Source organism: Schistocerca serialis, chromosome 11 (genome assembly GCF_023864345.2).
Source record: "Schistocerca serialis cubense isolate TAMUIC-IGC-003099 chromosome 11, iqSchSeri2.2, whole genome shotgun sequence".
NCBI lineage: Eukaryota > Metazoa > Arthropoda > Insecta > Orthoptera > Acrididae > Schistocerca > Schistocerca serialis.
In genome coordinates, this window is record NC_064648.1 from 655,119 (window position 1) to 677,336 (window position 22,218).

The window sequence follows — 22,218 nt, forward strand, 5'->3', positions numbered from 1 at the left end:
GTCTATAGCTGCCTCGGGCACCTTATGGTCGTTCTCCTGAGAGTTTAGATTATCGAATCCGACGCAAAAATGATAGTTAATTGTAACGTTCAGGGCCTCCTAATGCCGATGGAACACTCAAATTGCGTCGAGATTCAATACATCGGCCTCCAGACGACTTGTCTCCAAGGGTCTGTTGCTGCCTCGGGCACCTCATGGTCGCTCTCCTGTGAGTTTAGATTATCGAATCCGACGCAAAAATGATAGTTAATTGTAACGTTTAGGGCCTCCTAATGACGATGGAACACTCAAATGGCGTCGAGATTCAATACATCGGCCTCCAGCCGACTTGTCTCCAAGGGTCTGTTGCTGCCTCGGGCACCTTATGGTCGTTCTCCTGTGAGTTTAGATTATCGAATCCGACGCAAAAATGATAGTTAATTGTAACGTTTAGGGCCTCCTAATGACGATGGGACACTCAAATTGCGTCGAGATTCAATACATCGGCCTCCAGCCGACTTGTCTCCAAGGGTCTACTGCTGCCTCGGCCCCCTTATGGTCGTTCTCCTGTGAGTTTAAATTTTCGAATCCGACGTAAAAATGATAGTTAATTGTAACGTTCAGGGCCTTCTAATGACGATGGAACACTCAAATTGCGTCGAGATTCAATACATCGACCCCCAGCCGACATTTCTCCAAGGGTCTATTGCTGTCTCGGGCACCTTATGGTCGTTCTCCTGTGAGTCTAGATTTTCGAATCCGACGCAAAAATGATAGTGAATTGTAACGTTCAGGGCCTTCTAATGACGATGGGACACTCAAATTGCGTCGAGAATCACTACATCGGCCTCCAGCCGACTTGTCTCCAAAGGGATATCGCTGCCTCGGGCACCACATGGTCCGTCTCCGGTGATTCTACGTTTTCGAATCCGACGCAAAACTCATAGTTAATTGTAACGTTCAGGGCCTCCTAATGACGATGGAGCACACAAATTGCGTCGAGATTCAATACATGGTCCTCCAGCCGAATTGCCTCCAAGGGTCTATTGCTGCCTCGGGCACCTTATGGTCGTTCTCCTGTGAGTCTAGATTATCGAATCCGACGCAAAAATGATAGTTAATTGTAACGTTCAGGGCCTTCTAATGACGAGGGAACACTCAAATTGCGTCGAGATTCAATACATCGTCCTCCAACCGACTTGTCTCCAAGGGTCTACTGCTGCCTCGGGCACCTTATGGTCGTTCTCCTGTGAGTCTAGTTTTCGAATCCGACGCAAAAACTATAGTTAATTGTAACGTTCAGGGCCTTCTAATGACGAGGGAACACTCAAATTGCGTCGAGATTCAATACACTGTCCTCCAGCCGACTTGTCTCCAAGGGGATATTGCTGCCTCGGTCACCACATGGTCCGTCTCCGGTGATTCTACGTTTTCGAATCCGACGCAAAACTGATAGTTAATTGTAACGTTCAGGGCCTCCTATTGGCGATGGAACACTCAAATTGCGTCGAGATTCAATACATCGACCTCCAGCCGACTTGTCTCCAAGGGTCTATTGCTGCCTCGGGCACCTTACGGTCGTTCTCCTGTGAGTCTAGATTTTCGAATCCGACGCAAAAATGATAGTGAATTGTAACGTCCAGGGCCTTCTAATGACGATGGGACACTCAAATTGCGTCGAGATTCAATACATCTTCCTCCAGCCGACTTGTCTCCATGGGAATATAACTGCCTCGGGCACAATATGATCCTTCTCCTGTGAGTCTAGATTTTCGAATCCGACGCAAAAATGATAGTGAATTGTAACGTTCTGTGCCTTCTAATGACGATGGGACACTCAAATTGCGTCGAGATTCAATACTTCGACCTCCAGCCGACTTGTCTCCAAGGGTCTATAGCTGCCTCGGGCACCTTATGGTCGTTCTCCTGTGAGTCTAGATTTTCGAATCCGACGCAAAAATGATAGTTAATTGTAACGTTCAGGGCCTTGTAATGACGATGGAACACTCAAATTGCGTCGAGATTCAATACATTGGCCTCCAGCCGACTTGTCTCCAAGGGTCTGTTGCTGCCTCGGGCACAATATGATCCTTCTCCTGTGAGTCTAGATTTTCGTATCCGACGCAAAAATGATAGTGAATTGTAACGTTCAGGGCCTTCTAATGACGATGGGAAACTCAAATTGCGTCGAGATTCAATACATCGACCTCCAGCCGACTTGTCTCCAAGGGTCTATAGCTGCCTCGGGCACCTTATGGTCGTTCTCCTGAGAGTTTAGATTATCGAATCCGACGCAAAAATGATAGTTAATTGTAACGTTCAGGGCCTCCTAATGCCGATGGAACACTCAAATTGCGTCGAGATTCAATACATCGGCCTCCAGCCGACTTGTCTCCAAGGGTCTGTTGCTGCCTCGGGCACCTTATGGTCGCTCTCCTGTGAGTTTAGATTATCGAATCCGACGCAAAAATGATAGTTAATTGTAACGTTTAGGACCTCCTAATGACGATGGAACACTCAAATTGCGTCGAGATTCAATACATCATCCTCCAGCGGACTTGTATCCAAGGGGATATTGCAGTCTCGTGCACCATATGATCCTTCTCCTGCTAGTAGATTTTCGATTCCGACGCTAAAATGGTAGTTAACTGTAACGTTCTGGGCCTCCTAATGCCGATGGAACACTCACATTGCGTCGAGATTCAATACATCGGTTTCCAGCCGACTTGCCCCCAAGGGGATATTGCTGCCTCGGGCACCTTATGGTCGTTCTCCTGTGAGTTTAGATTATCGAATCCGACGCTAAAATGATAGTTAATTGTAACGTTTAGGGCTTCCTAATGACGATGGAACACTCAAATTGCGTCGAGATTCAATACATCGGCCTCCAGCCGACTTGTCTTCAAGGGTCTGTTGCTGCCTCGGGCACCTTATGGTCGTTCTCCTGTGAGTTTAGATTATCAAATCCGACGCAAAAATGATAGTTAATTGTAACGTTTAGGGCCTCCTAATGACGATGGGACTCTCAAATTGCGTCGACATTCAATACATCGGCCTCCAGCCGACTTGTCTCAAAGGGTCTACTGCTGCCTCGGGCACCTTATGGTCGTTCTCCTGTGAGTCTAGATTTTCAAATCCGACGCAAAAATGATAGTTAATTGTAACGTTCAGGGCCTCCAAATGACGATGGAACACTCAAATTGCGTCGAGATTCAATACATCGTCCTCCAGCCGACTTGTCTCCAAGGGGATATTGCTGCCTCGGGCACCACATGGTCCGTCTCCGGAGATTCTACGTTTTCGAATCCGACGCAAAACTCATAGTTAATTGTAACGTTCAGGGCCTCCTATTGGCGATGGAACACTCAAATTGCGTCGAGATTCAATACACCGACCTCCAGCCGACTTGTCTCCAAGGGTCTACTGCTGCCTCGGCCCCCTTATGGTCGTTCTCCTGTGAGTTTAGATTTTCGAATCCGACGTAAAAATGATAGTTAATTGTAACGTTCAGGGCCTTCTAATGACGATGGAACACTCAAATTGCGTCGAGATTCAATACATCGACCCCCAGCCGACTTGTCTCCAAGGGTCTATTGCTGTCTCGGACACCTTATGGTCGTTCTCCTGTGAGTCTAGATTTTCGAATCCGACGCAAAAATAATAGTTAATTGTAACGTTCAGGGCCTTCTAATGACGATGGAACACTCAAATTGCGTCGAGAGTCAACACATCTTCCTCCAGCCGACTTGTCTCCATGGGGATATTACTGCCTCGGGCACCTTAAGGTCGTTCTCCTGTTAGTAGATTTTCGAATCCGACGCTAAAATGATAGTTAACTGTAACGTTCAGGGCCTCCTAATGCCGATGGAACACTCAAATTGAGTCGAGAGTCAATACATCGACCTCCAGTCGACTTGTATCCAAGGGTCTAATGCTGCCTCGGGCACAATATGATCCTTCTCCTGTGAGTCTAGATTTTCGAATCCGACGCAAAAATGATAGTGAATTGTAACGTTCAGGGCCTGGTAATGACGATGGGACACTCAAATTGCGTCGAGATTCAATACATCGGCCTCCAGCCGACTTGTCTCCAGGGTCTGTTGCTGCCTCGGGCACCTTATGGTCGTTCTCCTGTGAGTTTAGATTATCGAATCCGACGAAAAAAAGATAGTTAATTGTAACTTTCAGGGCCTCCTAATGACGATGGAACACTAAAATTGCGTCGAGATTCAATACATCGGCCTCCAGCCGACTTGTCTCCAGGGTCTGTTGCTGCCTCGGGCATCTTATGGTCGTTCTCCTGTGAGTTTAGATTATCGAATCCGACGAAAAAATGATAGTTAATTGTAACGTTTAGGGCCTCCTAATGACGATGGAACACTAAAATTGCGTCGAGATTCAATACATCGGCCTCCTGCCGACTTGTCTCCATGGGGATATTACTGCCTCGGGCACAATATGATCCTTCTCCTGTGAGTCTAGATTTTCGAATCCGACGCAAAAATGATAGTGAATTGTAACGTTCAGGGCCTTCTAATGACGATGGGACACTCAAAATGCGTCGAGATTCAATACATCGGCCTCCAGCCGACTTGTCTCCAAGGGTCTGTTGCTGCCTCGGTCACAATATGATCCTTCTCCTGTGAGTCTAGATTTTCGAATCCGACGCAAAAATGATAGTGAATTGTAACGTTCAGGGCCTCCTAATGACGATGGGACACTCAAATTGCGTCGAGATTCAATACATCATCCTCCAGCGGACTTGTATCCATGGGGATATTACTGCCTCGGGCACAATATGATCCTTCTCCTGTGAGTCTAGATTTTCGAATCCGACGCTAAAATGATAGTGAATTGTAACGTTCAGGGCCTTCTAATGACGATGGGACACTCAAATTGCGTCGAGATTCAATACATCGACCTCCAGCCGACTTGTCTCCAAGGGTCTATAGCTGCCTCGGGCACCATATGGTCGTTCTCCTGTGAGTCTAGATTTTCGAATCCGACGCAAAAATGGTAGTTAATTGTAACGTTCAGGGCCTTCTAATGACGATGGGACACTCAAATTGCGTCGAGATTCAATACATCGGCCTCCAGCCGACTTGTCTCCAGGGTCTGTTGCTGCCTCGGGCACCTTATGGTCGTTCTCCTGTGAGTTTAGGTTATCGAATCCGACGAAAAAATGATAGTTAATTGTAACGTTTAGGGCCTCCTAATGACGATGGAACACTCAAATTGCGTCGAGATTCAATACATCGGCCTCCAGCCGACTTGTCTCCATGGGGATATTACTGCCTCGGGCACAATATGATCCTTCTCCTGTGAGTCTAGATTTTCGAATCCGACGCAAAAATGATAGTTAATTGTAACGTTCAGGGCCTGGTAATGACGATGGGACACTCAAATTGCGTCGAGATTCAATACATCGGCCTCCAGCCGACTTGTCTCCAGGGTCTGTTGCTGCCTCGGGCACCTTATGGTCGTTCTCCTGTGAGTTTAGATTATCGAATCCGACGAAAAAATGATAGTTAATTGTAACGTTTAGGGCCTCCTAATGACGATGGAACACTCAAATTGCGTCGAGATTCAATACATCGGCCTCCAGCCGACTTGTCTCCATGGGGATATTACTGCCTCGGGCACAATATGATCCTTGTCCTGTGAGTCTAGATTTTCGAATCCGACGCTAAAATGATAGTGAATTGTAACGTTCAGGGCCTTCTAATGACGATGGGACACTCAAATTGCGTCGAGATGCAATACATCGACCTCCAGCCGACTTGTCTCCAAGGGTCTATAGCTGCCTCGGGCACCTTATGGTCGTTCTCCTGTGAGTCTAGATTTTCGAATCCGACGCAAAAATGGTAGTTAATTGTAACGTTCAGGGCCTTCTAATGACGATGGGACACTCAAATTGCGTCGAGATTCAATACATCGACCTCCAGCCGACTTGTCTCCAAGGGTCTGTTGCTGCCTCGGGCACCTTATGGTCGTTCTCCTGTGAGTCTAGATTTTCGAATCCGACGCAAAAATGATAGTTAATTGTAACGTTCAGGGCCTTGTAATGACGATGGAACACTCAAATTGCGTCGAGATTCAATACATCGGCCTCCAGCCGACTTGTCTCCAGGGTCTGTTGCTGCCTCGGGCACCTTATGGTCGTTCTCCTGTGAGTTTAGATTATCGAATCCGACGAAAAAATGATAGTTAATTGTAACGTTTAGGGCCTCCTAATGACGATGGAACACTCAAATTGCGTCGAGATTCAATACATCGGCCTCCAGCCGACTTGTCTCCAAGGGTCTACTGCTGCCTCGGGCACCTTATGGTCGTTCTCCTGTGAGTCTAGTTTTCGAATCCGACGCATAAATGATAGTTAATTGTAACGTTCAGGGCCTTCTAATGACGAGGGAACACTCAAATTGCGTCGAGATTCAATACATCGTCCTCCAGCCGACTTGTCTCCAAGGGTCTATAGCTGCCTCGGGCACCTTATAGTCGTTCTCCTGTGAGTCTAGATTTTCGAATCCGACGCAAAAATGATAATTAATTGTAACGTTAGGGGCCTTGTAATGACGATGGAACACTCAAATTGCGTCGAGATTCAATACATCGGCCTCCAGCCGACTTGACTCCAAGGGTCTGTTGCTGCCTCGGGCACAATATGATCCTTCTCCTGTGAGTCTAGATTTTCGAATCCGACGCAAAAATGATAGTGAATTGTAACGTTCAGGGCCTTCTAATGACGATGGGACACTCAAATTGCGTCGAGATTCAATACATCGACCTCCAGCCGACTTGTCTCCAAGGGTCTGTTGCTGCCTCGGGCACCTTATGGTCGCTGTCCTGTGAGTTTAGATTATCGAATCCGACGCAAAAATGATAGTTAATTGTAACGTTTAGGGCCTCCTAATGACGATGGAACACTCAAATGGCGTCGAGATTCAATACATCGGCCTCCAGCCGACTTGTCTCCAAGGGTCTGTTGCTGCCTCGGGCACCTTATGGTCGTTCTCCTGTGAGTTTAGATTATCGAATCCGACGCAAAAATGATAGTTAATTGTAACGTTTAGGGCCTCCTAATGACGATGGGACACTCAAATTGCGTCGAGATTCAATACATCGGCCTCCAGCCGACTTGTCTCCAAGGGTCTACTGTTGCCTCGGCCCCCTTATGGTCGTTCTCCTGTGAGTTTAGATTTTCGAATCCGACGTAAAAATGATAGTTAATTGTAACGTTCAGGGCCTCCTAATGCCGATGGAACACTCAAATTGCGTCGAGATTCAATACATCGGCCTCCAGCCGACTTGTCTCCAAGGGTCTGTTGCTGCCTCGGGCACCTTATGGTCGCTCTCCTGTGAGTTTAGATTATCGAATCCGACGCAAAAATGATAGTTAATTGTAACGTTTAGGACCTCCTAATGACGATGGAACACTCAAATTGCGTCGAGATTCAATACATCATCCTCCAGCGGACTTGTATCCAAGGGGATATTGCAGTCTCGTGCACCATATGATCCTTCTCCTGCTAGTAGATTTTCGATTCCGACGCTAAAATGGTAGTTAACTGTAACGTTCTGGGCCTCCTAATGCCGATGGAACACTCACATTGCGTCGAGATTCAATACATCGGTTTCCAGCCGACTTGCCCCCAAGGGGATATTGCTGCCTCAGGCACCTTATGGTCGTTCTCCTGTGAGTTTAGATTATCGAATCCGACGCAAAAATGATAGTTAATTGTAACGTTTAGGGCTTCCTAATGACGATGGAACACTCAAATTGCGTCGAGATTCAATACATCGGCCTCCAGCCGACTTGTCTTCAAGGGTCTGTTGCTGCCTCGGGCACCTTATGGTCGTTCTCCTGTGAGTTTAGATTATCGAATCCGACGCAAAAATGATAGTTAATTGTAACGTTTAGGGCCACCTAATGACGATGGGACACTCAAATTGCGTCGACATTCAATACATCGGACTCCAGCCGACTTGTCTCAAAGGGTCTACTGCTGCATCGGGCACCTTATGGTCGTTCTCCTGTGAGTCTAGATTTTCAAATCCGACGCAAAAATGATAGTTAATTGTAACGTTCAGGGCCTCCAAATGACGATGGAACACTCAAATTGCGTCGAGATTCAATACATCGTCCTCCAGCCGACTTGTCTCCAAGGGGATATTGCTGCCTCGGGCACCACATGGTCCGTCTCCGGAGATTCTACGTTTTCGAATCCGACGCAAAACTCATAGTTAATTGTAACGTTCAGGGCCTCCTATTGGCGATGGAACACTCAAATTGCGTCGAGATTCAATACATCGACCTCCAGCCGACTTGTCTCCAAGGGTCTACTGCTGCCTCGGCCCCCTTATGGTCGTTCTCCTGTGAGTTTAGATTTTCGAATCCGACGTAAAAATGATAGTTAATTGTAACGTTCAGGGCCTTCTAATGACGATGGAACACTCAAATTGCGTCGAGATTCAATACATCGACCCCCAGCCGTCTTGTCTCCAAGGGTCTATTGCTGTCTCGGGCACCTTATGGTCGTTCTCCTGTGAGTCTAGATTTTCGAATCCGACGCAAAAATAATAGTTAATTGTAACGTTCAGGGCCTTCTAATGACGATGGAACACTCAAATTGCGTCGAGAGTCAATACATCTTCCTCCAGCCGACTTGTCTCCATGGGGATATTACTGCCTCGGGCACCTTAAGGTCGTTCTCCTGTTAGTAGATTTTCGAATCCGACGCTAAAATGATAGTTAACTGTAACGTTCAGGGCCTCCTAATGCCGATGGAACACTCAAATTGAGTCGAGAGTCAATACATCGACCTCCAGTCGACTTGTATCCAAGGGTCTAATGCTGCCTCGGGCACAATATGATCCTTCTCCTGTGAGTCTAGATTTTCGAATCCGACGCAAAAATGATAGTGAATTGTAACGTTCAGGGCCTTCTAATGACGATGGGACACTCAAATTGCGTCGAGAAACACTACATCGGCCTCCAGCCGACTTGTCTCCAAAGGGATATCGCTGCCTCGGGCAGCACATGGTCCGTCTCCGGTGATTCTACGTTTTCGAATCCGACGCAAAACTCATAGTTAATTGTAACGTTCAGGGCCTCCTAATGACGATGGAGCACACAAATTGCGTCGAGATTCAATACATCGTCCTCCAGCCGACTTGCCTCCAAGGGTCTATTGCTGCCTCGGGCACCTTATGGTCGTTCTCCTGTGAGTCTAGATTATCGAATCCGACGCAAAAATGATAGTTAATTGTAACGTTCAGGGCCTTCTAATGACGAGGGAACACTCAAATTGCGTCGAGATTCAATACATCGTCCTCCAGCCGACTTGTCTCCAAGGGTCTACTGCTGCCTCGGGCACCTTATGGTCGTTCTTCTGTGAGTCTAGATTTCGAATCCGACGCAAAAATGATAGTTAATTGTAACGTTCAGGTCCTTCTAATGACGAGGGAACACTCAAATTGCGTCGAGATTCAATACATCGTCCTCCAGCCGACTTGTCTCCAAGGGGATAAAAAAAATGGTTCAAATGGCTCTGAGCACTATGGGACTTAACTGCTGTGGTCATCAGTCCCCTAGAACTTAGTACTACTTAAACCTAACTAACCTAAGGAGTTCACACACATCCATGCCCGAGGCAGGATTCGAACCTGCGACCGTAGCGGTCGTGCGGTTCCAGACTGTAGCGCCTTTAACCGCTCGGCCACTCCGGCCTGCTCTTCAAGGGGATATTGCTGCCTCGGGCACCACATGGTCCGTCTCCGGTGATTCTACGTTTTCGAATCCGACGCAAAACTGATAGTTAATTGTAACGTTCAGGGCCTCCTATTGGCGATGGAACACTCAAATTGCGTCGAGATTCAATACATCGACCTCCAGCCGACTTGTCTCCAAGGGTCTATTGCTGCCTCGGGCACCTTACGGTCGTTCTCCTGTGGGTCTAGATTTTCGAATCCGACGCAAAAATGATATTGAATTGTAACGTTCAGGGCCTTCTAATGACGATGGGACACTCAAATTGCGTCGAGATTCAATACATCTTCCTCCAGCCGACTTGTCTCCATGGGGATATTACTGCCTCGGGCACAATATGATCCTTCTCCTGTGAGTCTAGATTTTCGAATCCGACGCAAAAATGATAGTGAATTGTAACTTTCAGGGCCTTGTAATGACGATGAAACACTCAAATTGCGTCGAGATTCAATACATCGGCCTCCAGCCGACTTGTCTCCAAGGGTCTGTTGCTGCCTCGGGCACAATATGATCCTTCTCCTGTGAGTCTAGATTTTCGTATCCGACGCAAAAATGATAGTGAATTGTAACGTTCAGGGCCTTCTAATGACGATGGGACACTCAAATTGCGTCGAGATTCAATACATCGACCTCCAGCCGACTTGTCTCCAAGGGTCTATAGCTGCCTCGGGCACCTTATGGTCGTTCTCCTGAGAGTTTAGATTATCCAATCCGACGCAAAAATGATAGTTAATTGTAACGTTCAGGGCCTCCTAATGCCGATGGAACACTCAAATTGCGTCGAGATTCAATACATCGGCCTCCAGCCGACTTGTCTCCAAGGGTCTGTTGCTGCCTCGGGCACCTTATGGTGGCTCTCCTGTGAGTTTAGATTATCATATCCGACGCAAAAATGATAGTTAATTGTAACGTTTAGGGCCTCCTAATGACGATGGGACACTCAAATTGCGTCGAGATTCAATACATCGGCCTCCAGCCGACTTGTCTCCAAGGGTCTACTGCTGCCTCGGGCACCTTATGGTCGTTCTCCTGTGAGTCTAGATTTTCAAAAACGACGCAAAAATGATAGTTAATTGTAACGTTCAGGGCCTCCAAATGACGATGGAACACTCAAATTGCGTCGAGATTCAATACATCGTCCTCCAGCCGACTTGTCTCCAAGGGGATATTGCTGCCTCGGGCACCATATGGTCCGTCTCCGGAGATTCTACGTTTTCGAATCCGACGCAAAACTCAAAGTTAATTGTAACGTTCAGGGCCTCCTATTGGCGATGAAACACTCAAATTGCGTCGAGATTCAATACATCGGTCTCCAGCCGACTTGTCTCCCTGGGGATATCGCTGCCTCGGGCACCACATGGTCCGTCTCCGGTGATTCTACGTTTTCGAATCCGGCGCAAAAATGATAGTTAATTGTAACATTCAGGGCCTCCAAATGACGATGGAACACTCAAATTGCGTCGAGATTCAATACATCGTCCTCCAGCCGACTTGTCTCCAAGGGGATATTGCTGCCTCGGGCACCATATGGTCCGTCTCCGGAGATTCTACGTTTTCGAATCCGACGCAAAACTCATAGTTAATTGTAACGTTCAGGGCCTCCTATTGGCGATGAAACACTCAAATTGCGTCGAGATTCAATACATCGACCTCCAGCCGACTTGTCTCCAAGGGGATATTGCTGCATCGGGAACCTTATGGTCGTTCTCCTGTGAGTTTAGATTTTCGAATCCGACGTAAAAATGATAGTTAATTGTAACGTTCAGGGCCTTCTAATGACGATGGAACACTCAAATTGCGTCGAGATTCAATACATCGACCCCCAGCCGACTTGTCTCCAAGGGTCTATTGCTGTCTCGCGCACCTTATGGTCGTTCTCCTGTAAGTCTAGATTTTCGAATCCGACGCAAAAATAATAGTTAATTGTAACGTTCAGGGGCTTCTAATGACGATGGAACACTGAAATTGCGTCGAGAGTCAATACATCTTCCTCCAGCCGACTTGTCTCCATGGGGATATTACTGCCTCGGGCACCTTATGGTCGTTCTCCTGTTAGTAGATTTTCGAATCCGACGCAAAAATGATAGTGAATTTTAACGTTCAGGGCCTTGTAATGACGATGGGACACTCAAATTCAGTCGAGATTCACTACATCGGCCTCCAGCCGACTTGTCTCCAAAGGGATATCGCTGCCTCGGGCACCACATGGTCCGTCTCCGGTGATTCTACGTTTTCGAATCCGACGCAAAAATGATAGTTAATTGTAACGTTCAGGGCCTCCTAATGCCGATGGAACACTCAAATTGCGTCGAGAGTCAATACATCGACCTCCAGTCGACTTGTCTCCAAGGGTCTATTGCTGCCTCGGGCACCCTATGGTCGTTCCCCTGTGAGTCAACATTTTAGAATCCGACGCAAAACTGATAGTTAATTGTAACGTTCAGGGCCTTCTAATGACGATGGGACACTCAAATTGCGTCGAGATTCAATACATCGGTTTCCAGCCGACTTGTCTCCAAGGGTCTATTGCTGCCTCGGGCACCTTATGGTCGTTCTCCTGTGAGTCTAGATTTTCGAATCCGACGCAAAAATGATAGTTAATTGTAACGTTCAGGGCCTTCTAATGACGATGGAACACTCAAATTGCGTCGAGATTCAATACATCGGTCTCCAGCCGACTTGTCTCCCTGGGGATATCGCTGCCTCGGGCACCACATGGTCCGTCTCCGGTGATTCTACGTTTTCGAATCCGGCGCAAAAATGATAGTTAATTGTAACATTCAGGGCCTCCTAATGAAGATGGAACACTCAAATTGCGTCGCGATCCAATACATAGACCTCCACCCGACCTGTCTCCAAGGGTCTATTGCTGTCTCGAGCACCATATGAGCTTCTCCTGTGAGTAGATTTTAGAATCCGACGCGAAACTGATAGTTAATTGTAACGTTCAGGGCTTCCTAATGACGATGGAACACTCAAATTGCGTCGAGAGTCAATACATCGACCTCCAGTCGACTTGTCTCAAAGGGGATATTGATGTCTCGAGCACCGTATGAACTTCTCCTGTGAGTAGATTTTCGAATCCGACGCAAAAATGATAGTTAATTGTAACGTTCAGGGCCTCCTAATGACGATGGAACACTCAAATTGCGTCGAGATTCAACAAATCGTCCTCCAGCCGATTTGTCTCCAAGGGGATATTGCTGCCTCGGGCATCTTATGGTCGTTCTTCTGTGAGTCTAGATTTTCGAATCCGACGCGAAACTGATTGTTAATTGTAACGTTCAAGGCCTCCTAATGACGATGGAACACTTAAATTGCGTCGAGATTCAATATATCGTCCTCCAGCCGACTTGCCTCAAAGGGTCTATTGTTGCCTCGGGCACCTTATTGTCATTTTCCTGTGAGTCTAGATTATCGAATCCGACGCAAAAATGATAGTTAATTGTAACGTTTAGGGCCTCCTAATGATGATGGAACACTCAAATTGCGTCGAGATTCAATACATCGGCCTCCAGCCGACTTGTCTCCAAGGGTCTGTTGCTGCCTCGGGCACCTTATGGTCGTTCTCCTGTGAGTTTAGATTATCGAATCCGACGCAAAAATGATAGTTAATTGTAACGTTTAGAGCCTCCTAATGACAATGGGACACTCAAATTGCGTCGAGATTCAATACATCGGCCTCCAGCCGACTTGTCTCCAAGGGTCTACGGCTGCCTCGGGCACCTTATGGTCGTTCTCCTGTGAGTCTAGATTTTCGAATCCGAAAAAAAAATGATGGTTAATTGTAACGTTCAGGGCCTTCTAATGACGAGGGAACACTCAAATTGCGTCGAGATTCAATACATCGTCCTCCAGCCGACTTGTCTCCAAGGGGATATTGCTGCCTCGTGCACCACATGCTCCGTCTCCGGTGATTCTACGTTTTCGAATCCGACGCAAAACTGATAGTTAATTGTAACGTTCAGGGCCTCCTATTGGCGATGGAACACTCAAATTGCGTCGAGATTCAATACATCGACCTCCAGCCGACTTGTCTCCAAGGGTCTATTGCTGCCTCGGGCACCTTATGGTCGTTCTCCTGTGAGTCTAGATTTTCGAATCCGACGCAAAAATTATAGTGAATTGTAACGTTCAGGGCCTTCTAATGACGATGGGACACTCAAATTGCGTCGAGATTCAATACATCGTCCTCCAGCCGACTTGTCTCCATGGGGATATTACTGCCTCGGGCACAATATGATCCTTCTCCTGTGAGTCTAGATTTTCGAATCCGACGCGAAAATGATAGTGAATTGTAACGTTCAGGGCCTTCTAATGACGATGGGACACTCAAATTGCGTCGAGATTCAATACATCGACCTCCAGGGGACTTGTCTCCAAGGGTCTATAGCTGCCTCGGGCACCTTATGGTCGTTCTCCTGTGACTCTAGATTTTCGAATCCGACGCAAAAATGATAGTTAATTGTAACGTTCAGGGCCTTCTAATGACGATGGAACACTCAAATTGCGTCGAGAGTCAATACATCTTCCTCCAGCCGACTTGTCTCCATGGGGATATTGCTGCCTGGGGCATCTTATGGTCGTTCTCCTGTGAGTCTAGATTTTCGAATCCGACGCGAAACTGATTGTTAATTGTAACGTTCAGGTCCTCCTATTGGCTATGGAACACTCAAATTGCGTCGAGATTCAATACATCGACCTCCAACCGACTTGTCTCCAAGTGTCTATTGCTGCCTCGGGCACCTTATGGTCGTTCTCCTGTGAGTCTAGATTTTCGAATCCGACGCAAAAATGATAGTGAATTGTAACGTTCATGGCCTTCTAATGACGATGGGACACTCAAATTGCGTCGAGATTCAATACATCGTCCTCCAGCCGACTTGTCTCCATGGGGATATTACTGCCTCGGGCACAATATGATCCTTCTCCTGTGAGTCTAGATTATCGAATCCGACGCGAAAATGTGAGTGAATTGTAACCTTTAGGGCCTCCTAATGATGATGGAACACTCAAATTGCGTCGAGATTCAATACATCGGCCTCCAGCCGACTTGTCTCCATGGGGATATTACTGCCTCGGGCACAATATGATCCTTCTCCTGTGAGTCTAGATTATCGAATCCGACGCAAAAATGATAGTTAATAGTAACGCTAAGGGCCTCCTAATGATGATGGAACACTCAAATTGCGTCGGGATTCAATACATCGGCCTCCAGCCGACTTGTCTCCAAGGGTCTGTTGCTGCCTCGGGCACCTTATGGTCGTTCTCCTGTGAGTCTAGATTTTCGAATCCGACGCAAAAATGATAGTGAATTGTAACGTTCAGGGCCCTCTGTTGACGATGGGACACTCAAATTGCGTCGAGATTCAATACATCGTCCTCCAGCCGACTTGTCTCCATGGGGATATTACTGCCTCGGGCACAATATGATCCTTCTCCTGTGAGTCTAGATTTTCGAATCCGACGCGAAAATGATAGTGAATTGTAACGTTCAGGGCCTTCTAATGACGATGGGACACTCAAATTGCGTCGAGATTCAATACATCGACCTCCAGCCGACTTGTCTCCAAGGGTCTGTAGCTGCCTCGGGCACCTTATGGTCGTTCTCCTGTGACTCTAGATTTTCGAATCCGACGCAAAAATGGTAGTTAATTGTAACGTTCAGGGCCTGGTAATGACGATGGAACACTCAAATTGCGTCGAGATTTAATACATCGGCCTCCAGCCGACTTGTCTCCAAGGGTCTACTGCTGCCTCCGGCACCTTATGGTCGTTCTCCTGTGAGTCTAGTTTTCGAATCCGACGCAAAAATGATAGTTAATTGTAACGTTCAGGGCCTCCTAATGCCGATGGAACACTCAAATTGCGTCGAGAGTCAATACATCTTCCTCCAGCCGACTTGTCTCCATGGGGATATTACTGCCTCGGGCACCTTATGGTCGTTCTCCTGTTAGTAGATTTTCGAATCCGACGCTAAAATGATAGTTAACTGTAACGTTCAGGGCCTCCTAATGCCGATGGAACACTCAAATTGCGTCGAGATTCAATACATCGGCCTCCAGCCGACTTGTCTCCAAGGGTCTACTGCTGCCTCGGGCACCTTATGGTCGTTCTCCTGTGAGTCTAGTTTTCGAATCCGACGCATAAATGATAGTTAATTGTAACGTTCAGGGCCTTCTAATGACGATGGAACACTCAAATTGCGTCGAGAGTCAATACATCTTCCTCCAGCCGACTTGTCTCCATGGGGATATTACTGCCTCGGGCACCTTATGGTCGTTCTCCTGTTAGTAGATTTTCGAATCCGACGCTAAAATGATAGTGAACTGTAACGTTCAGGGCCTCCTAATGCCGATGGAACATTCAAATTGCGTCGAGAGTCAATACATCGACCTCCAGTCGACTTGTATCCAAGGGTCTAATGCTGCCTCGGGCACAATATGATCCTTCTCCTGTGAGTCTAGATTTTCGAATCCGACGCAAAAATGATAGTGAATTGTAACGTTCAGGGCCTCCTAATGACGATGGGACACTCAAATTGCGTCGAGAATCACTACATCGGCCTCCAGCCGACTTGTCTCCAAAGGGATATCGCTGCCTCGGGCACCACATGGTCCGTCTCCGGTGATTCTACGTTTTCGAATCCGACGCAAAACTCATAGTTAATTGTAACGTTCAGGGCCTCCTAATGACGATGGAGAACACAAATTGAGTCGAGATTCAATACATCGACCTCCAGCCGACTTGTCTCCAAGGGTCTATTGCTGCCTCGGGCACCTTATGGTCGTTCTCCTGTGAGTCTAGATTTTCGAATCCGACGCTAAAATGATAGTTAACTGTAACGTTCAGGGCCTCCTAATGCCGATGGAACACTCAAATTGCGTCGAGAGTCAATACATCGACCTCCAGTCGACTTGTCTCCAAGGGTCTATCGCTGCCTCGGGCACCCTATGGTCGTTCCCCTGTGAGTCAACATTTTAGAATCCGACGGAAAACTGATAGTTAATTGTAACGTTCAGGGCCTTCTAATGACGATGGGACACTCAAATTGCGTCGAGATTCAATACATCGGCCTCCAGCCGACTTGTCTCCAAGGGTCTATTGCTGCCTCCGGCACCCTATGGTCGTTCTCCTGTGAGTCTAGATTTTCGAATCCGACGCAAAAATGATAGTGAATTGTAACGTTCAGGGCCTTCTAATGACGATGGAACACTCAAATTGCGTCGAGATTCAATACATCGGTCTCCAGCTGACTTGTCTATCTGGGGATATCGCTGCCTCGGGCACCACATGGTCCGTCTCCGGTGATTCTACGTTTTCGAATCTGACGCAAAAATGATAGTTAATTGTAACATTCAGGGCCTCCTAATGAATATGGAACACTCAAATTGCGTCGCGATCCAATACATAGACCTCCAGCCGACCTGTCTCCAAGGGTCTATTGCTGTCTCGAGCACCATATGAGCTTCTCCTGTGAGTAGATTTTCGAATCCGACGCGAAACTGATAGTTAATTGTAACGTTCAGGGCTTCCTAATGACAATGGAACACTCAAATTGCGTCGAGAGTCAATACATCGACCTCCAGTCGACTTGTCTCAAAGGGGATATTGCTGTCTCGAGCACCGTATGAACATCTCCTATGAGTAGATTTTCGAATCCGACGCGAAACTCATAGTTGATTGTAAAGTTCAGGGCCTCCTAATAACGATGGAACACTCAAATTGCGTCGAGATTCAATAAATCGTCCTCCAGCCGATTTGTCTCCAAGGGGATATTGCTGCCTCGGGCATCTTATGGTCGTTCTCCTGTGAGTCTAGATTTTCGAATCCGACGCGACACTGATTGTTAATTGTAACGTTCAAGGCCTCCTAATGACGATGGAACACTTAAATTGCGTCGAGATTCAATACATCGTCCTCCAGCCGACTTGCCTCCAAGGGTCTATTGCTGCCTCGGGCACCTTATGGTCGTTCTCCTGTGAGTCTAGATTTTCGAATCCGACGCAAAAATGATATTGAATTGTAACGTTCAGGGCCTTGTAATGACGATGAAACACTCAAATTGCGTCGAGATTCAATACATCGGCCTCAAGCCGACTTGTCTCCAAGGGTCTGTTGCTGCCTCGGGCACCTTGTGGTCGTTCTCCTGTGAGTTTATATTATCGAATCCGACGAAAAAATGATAGTTAATTATAACGTTTAGGGCCTCCTAATGACGATGGAACACTCAAATTGCGTCGAGATTCAATACATCGGCCTCCAGCCGACTTGTCTCCAAGGGTCTGTTGCTGCCTCGGGCACCTTATGGTCGTTCTCCTGTGAGTTTAGATTATCGAATCCGACGCAAAAATGATAGTTAATTGTAACGTTTAGGGCCTCCTAATGACGATGGGACACTCAAATTGCGTCGAGATTCAATACATCGTCCTCCAGCCGACTTGTCTCCATGGGGATATTACTGCCTCCGGCCTCTTATGTTCGCTCTCATGTGAGTCTAGATTTTCGAATCCGACGCGAAACTGATAGTTAATTGTAACGTTCAGGGCTTCCTAATGACGATGGGACACTCAAATTGCGTCGAGATTCAATACATCGTCCTCCAGCCGACTTGTCTCCAAGGGGATATTGCTGCCTCGGGCACCACATGGTCCGTCTCCGGTGATTCTACGTTTTCGAATCCGGCGCAAAACTGATAGTTAATTGTAACGTTCAGGGCCTCCTATTGGCGATGGAACACTCAAATTGCGTCGAGATTCAATACATCGACCTCCAGCCGACTTGTCTCCAAGGGTCTATTGCTGCCTCGGGCACCTTATGGTCGTTCTCCTGTGAGTCTAGATTTTCGAATCCGACGCAAAAATGATAGTGAATTGTAACGTTCAGGGCCTTCTAATGACGATGGGACACTCAAATTGCGTCGAGATTCAATACATCTTCCTCCAGCCGACTTGTCTCCATGGGGATATTACTGCCTCGGGCACAATATGATCCTTCTCCTGTGAGTCTAGATTTTCGAATCCGACGCAAAAATGATAGTGAATTGTAACGTTCAGGGCCTTCTAATGACGATGGGACACTCAAATTGCGTCGAGATTCAATACATCGACCTCCAGCCGACTTGTCTCCAAGGGTCTATAGCTGCCTCGGGCACCTTATGGTCGTTCTCCTGTGAGTCTAGATTTACGAATCCGACGCAAACATGATAGTTATTTGTATCGTTCAGGGCCTTGTAATGACGATGGAACACTCAAATTGCGTCGAGATTCAATACATCGGCCTCCAGCCGACTTGTCTCCAAGGGTCTGTTGCTGCCTCGGGCACAATATGATCCTTCTCCTGTGAGTGTAGATTTTCGAATCCGACGCAAAAATGATAGTGAATTGTAATGTTCATTGGCTTCTAATGACGATGGGACACTCAAATTGCGTCGAGATTCAATACATCGACCTCCAGCCGACTTGTCTCCAAGGGTCTATAGCTGCCTCGGGCACTTTATGGTCGTTCTCCTGTGAGTCTAGATTTTCGAATCCGACGCAAAAATGATAGTTAATTGTAACGTTCAGGGAGTTGTAATGACGATGGAACACTCAAATTGCGTCGAGATTCAATACATCGGCCTCCAGCCGACTTGTCTCCAAGGGTCTGTTGCTGCCTCGGGCACCTTACGGTCGTTCTCCTGTGAGTTTAGATTATCGAATCCGACGAAAAAATGATAGTTAATTATAACGTTAAGGGCCTCCTAATGACGATGGAACACTCAAATTGCGTCGAGATTCAATACATCGGCCTCCAGCCGACTTGTCTCCAAGGGTCTGTTGCTGCCTCGGGCACCTTATAGTCGTTCTCCTGTGAGTTTAGATTATCGAATCCGACGCAAAAATGATAGTTAATTGTAACGTTTAGGGCCTCCTAATGACGATGGGACACTCAAATTGCGTCGAGATTCAATACATCGTCCTCCAGCCGACTTGTCTCCATGGGGATATTACTGCCTCCGGCCTCTTATGTTCGCTCTCATGTGAGTCTAGATTTTCGAATCCGACGCGAAACTGATTGTTAATTGTAACGTTCAGGGCTTCCTAATGACGATGGAACACTCAAATTGCCTCGAGATTCAATACATCGGCATTCAGCCGATTTGTCTCCAAGGGTCTATTGCTGCCTCGGGCACCGTATGGTCGTTCCCCTGTGAGTCAACATTTTAGAATCCGACGCAAAACTGATAGTTAATTGTAACGTTCAGGGCCTTCTGATGACGATGGGACACTCAAATTGGGTCGAGAATCAATACATCGGTTTCCAGCCGACTTGTCTCCAAGGGTCTATTGCTGCCTCGGGCACCTTATGGTCGTTCTCCTGTGAGTCTAGATTTTCGAATCCGACGCAAAAATGATAGTTAATTGTAACGTTCAGGGCCTTCTAATGACGATGGGACACTCAAATTGCGTCGAGATTCAATACATCGGCCTCCAGCCGACATGTATCCAAGGGTCTAATGCTGCCTCGGGCACGATTTGATCCTTCTCCTGTGAGTCTAGATTTTCGAATCCGACGCAAAAATGATAGTGAATTGTAACGTTCAGGGCCTTCTAATGACGATGGGACACTCAAATTGCGTCGAGATTCACTACATCGGCCTCCAGCCGACTTGTCTCCAAGGGGATATCGCTGCCTCGGCACCACATGGTCCCTCTCCGGTGATTCTACGTTTTCGAATCCGACGCAAAACTCATAGTTAATTGTAACGTTCAGGGCCTCCTATTGGCGATGGAACACTCAAATTGCGTCGAGATTCAATACATCGGCCTCCAGCCGACTTGTCTCCAAGGGTCTATTGCTGCCTCGGGCACCCTATGGTCGTTCTCCTGTGAGTCTAGATTTTCGAATCCGACGCAAAAATGATAGTTAATTGTAACGTTCAGGGCCTTCTAATGACGATGGAACACTCAAATTGCGTCGAGATTCAATACGTCGTCCTCCAGCCGACCTGTCTCCAAGGGTCTATTGCTGTCTCGAGCACCGTGTGAACTTCTCCTGTGAGTAGATTTTCGAATCCGACGCGAAACTGATAGTTAATTGTAACGTTCAGGGCTTCCTAATGACGACGGAACACTCAAATTGCGTCGAGAGTCAATACATCGACCTCCAGTCGACTTGTCTCAAAGGGGATGTTGCTGTCTCGAGCACCGTATGAACTTCTCCTGTGAGTAGATTTTCGAATCCGACGCGAAACTCATAGTTGATTGTAACGTTCAGGGCCTCCGAATGACGATGGAACACTCAAATTGCGTCGAGATTCAATAAATCGTCCTCCAGCCGATTTGTCTCCAAGGGGATATTGCTGCCTCGGGCATCTTATGGTCGTTCTCCTGTGAGTCTAGATTTTCGAATCCGACGCGAAACTGATTGTTAATTGTAACGTTCAAGGCCTCCTAATGACGATGGAACACTTAAATTGCGTCGAGATTCAATACATCGTCCTCCAGCCGATTTGTCTCCAAGGGTCTATTGCTGCCTCGGGCACCTTATGGTCGTTCTCCTTTGAGTCTAGATTATCGAATCCGACGCAAAAATAATAGTTAATTGTAACGTTCAGGGCCTCCTAATGACGATGGGACACTCACATTGCGTCAAGATTCAATACATCGGCCTCCAGCCGACTTGTCTCCAAGGGTCTACTGCTGCCTCGGGCACCTTATGGTCGTTCTCCTGTGAGTCTAGATTTTCGAATCCGACACAAAAATGATAGTTAATTGTAACGTTCAGGGCCTTCTAATGACGAGGGAACACTCAAATTGCGTCGAGATTCAATAAATCGTCCTCCAGCCGACGTGTCTCCAAGGGGATATTGCTGCCTCGGGCACCACATGGTCCGTCTCCCGTGATTCTACGTTTTCGAATCCGACGCAAAACTGATAGTTAATTGTAACGTTCAGTGCCTCCTATTGGCGAAGGAACACTCAAATTGCGTCGAGATTCAATACATCGACCTCCAGCCGACTTGTCTCCAAGGTTCTATTGCTGCCTCGGGCACCTTATGGTCGTTCTCCTGTGAGTCTAGAATTTCGAATCCGACGCAAAAATGATAGTGAATTGTAACGTTCAGGGCCTTCTAATGACGATGGGACACTCAAATTGCGTCGAGATTCAATACATCTTCCTCCAGCCGACTTGTCTCCATGGGGATATTACTGCCTCGGGCACAATATGATCCTTCTCCTGTGAGTCTACATTTTCGAATCCGACGCAAAAATGATAGTGAATTGTAATTTTCAGGGCCTTCTAATGACGATGGGACACTCAAATTGCGTCGAGATTCAATACATCGACCTCCAGCCGACTTGTCTCCAAGGGTCTATAGCTGCCTCGGGCACCTTATGGTCGTTCTCCTGTGAGTCTAGATTTTCGAATCCGACGCAAAAATGATAGTTAATTGTAACGTTCAGGGCCTTGTAATGACGATGGAA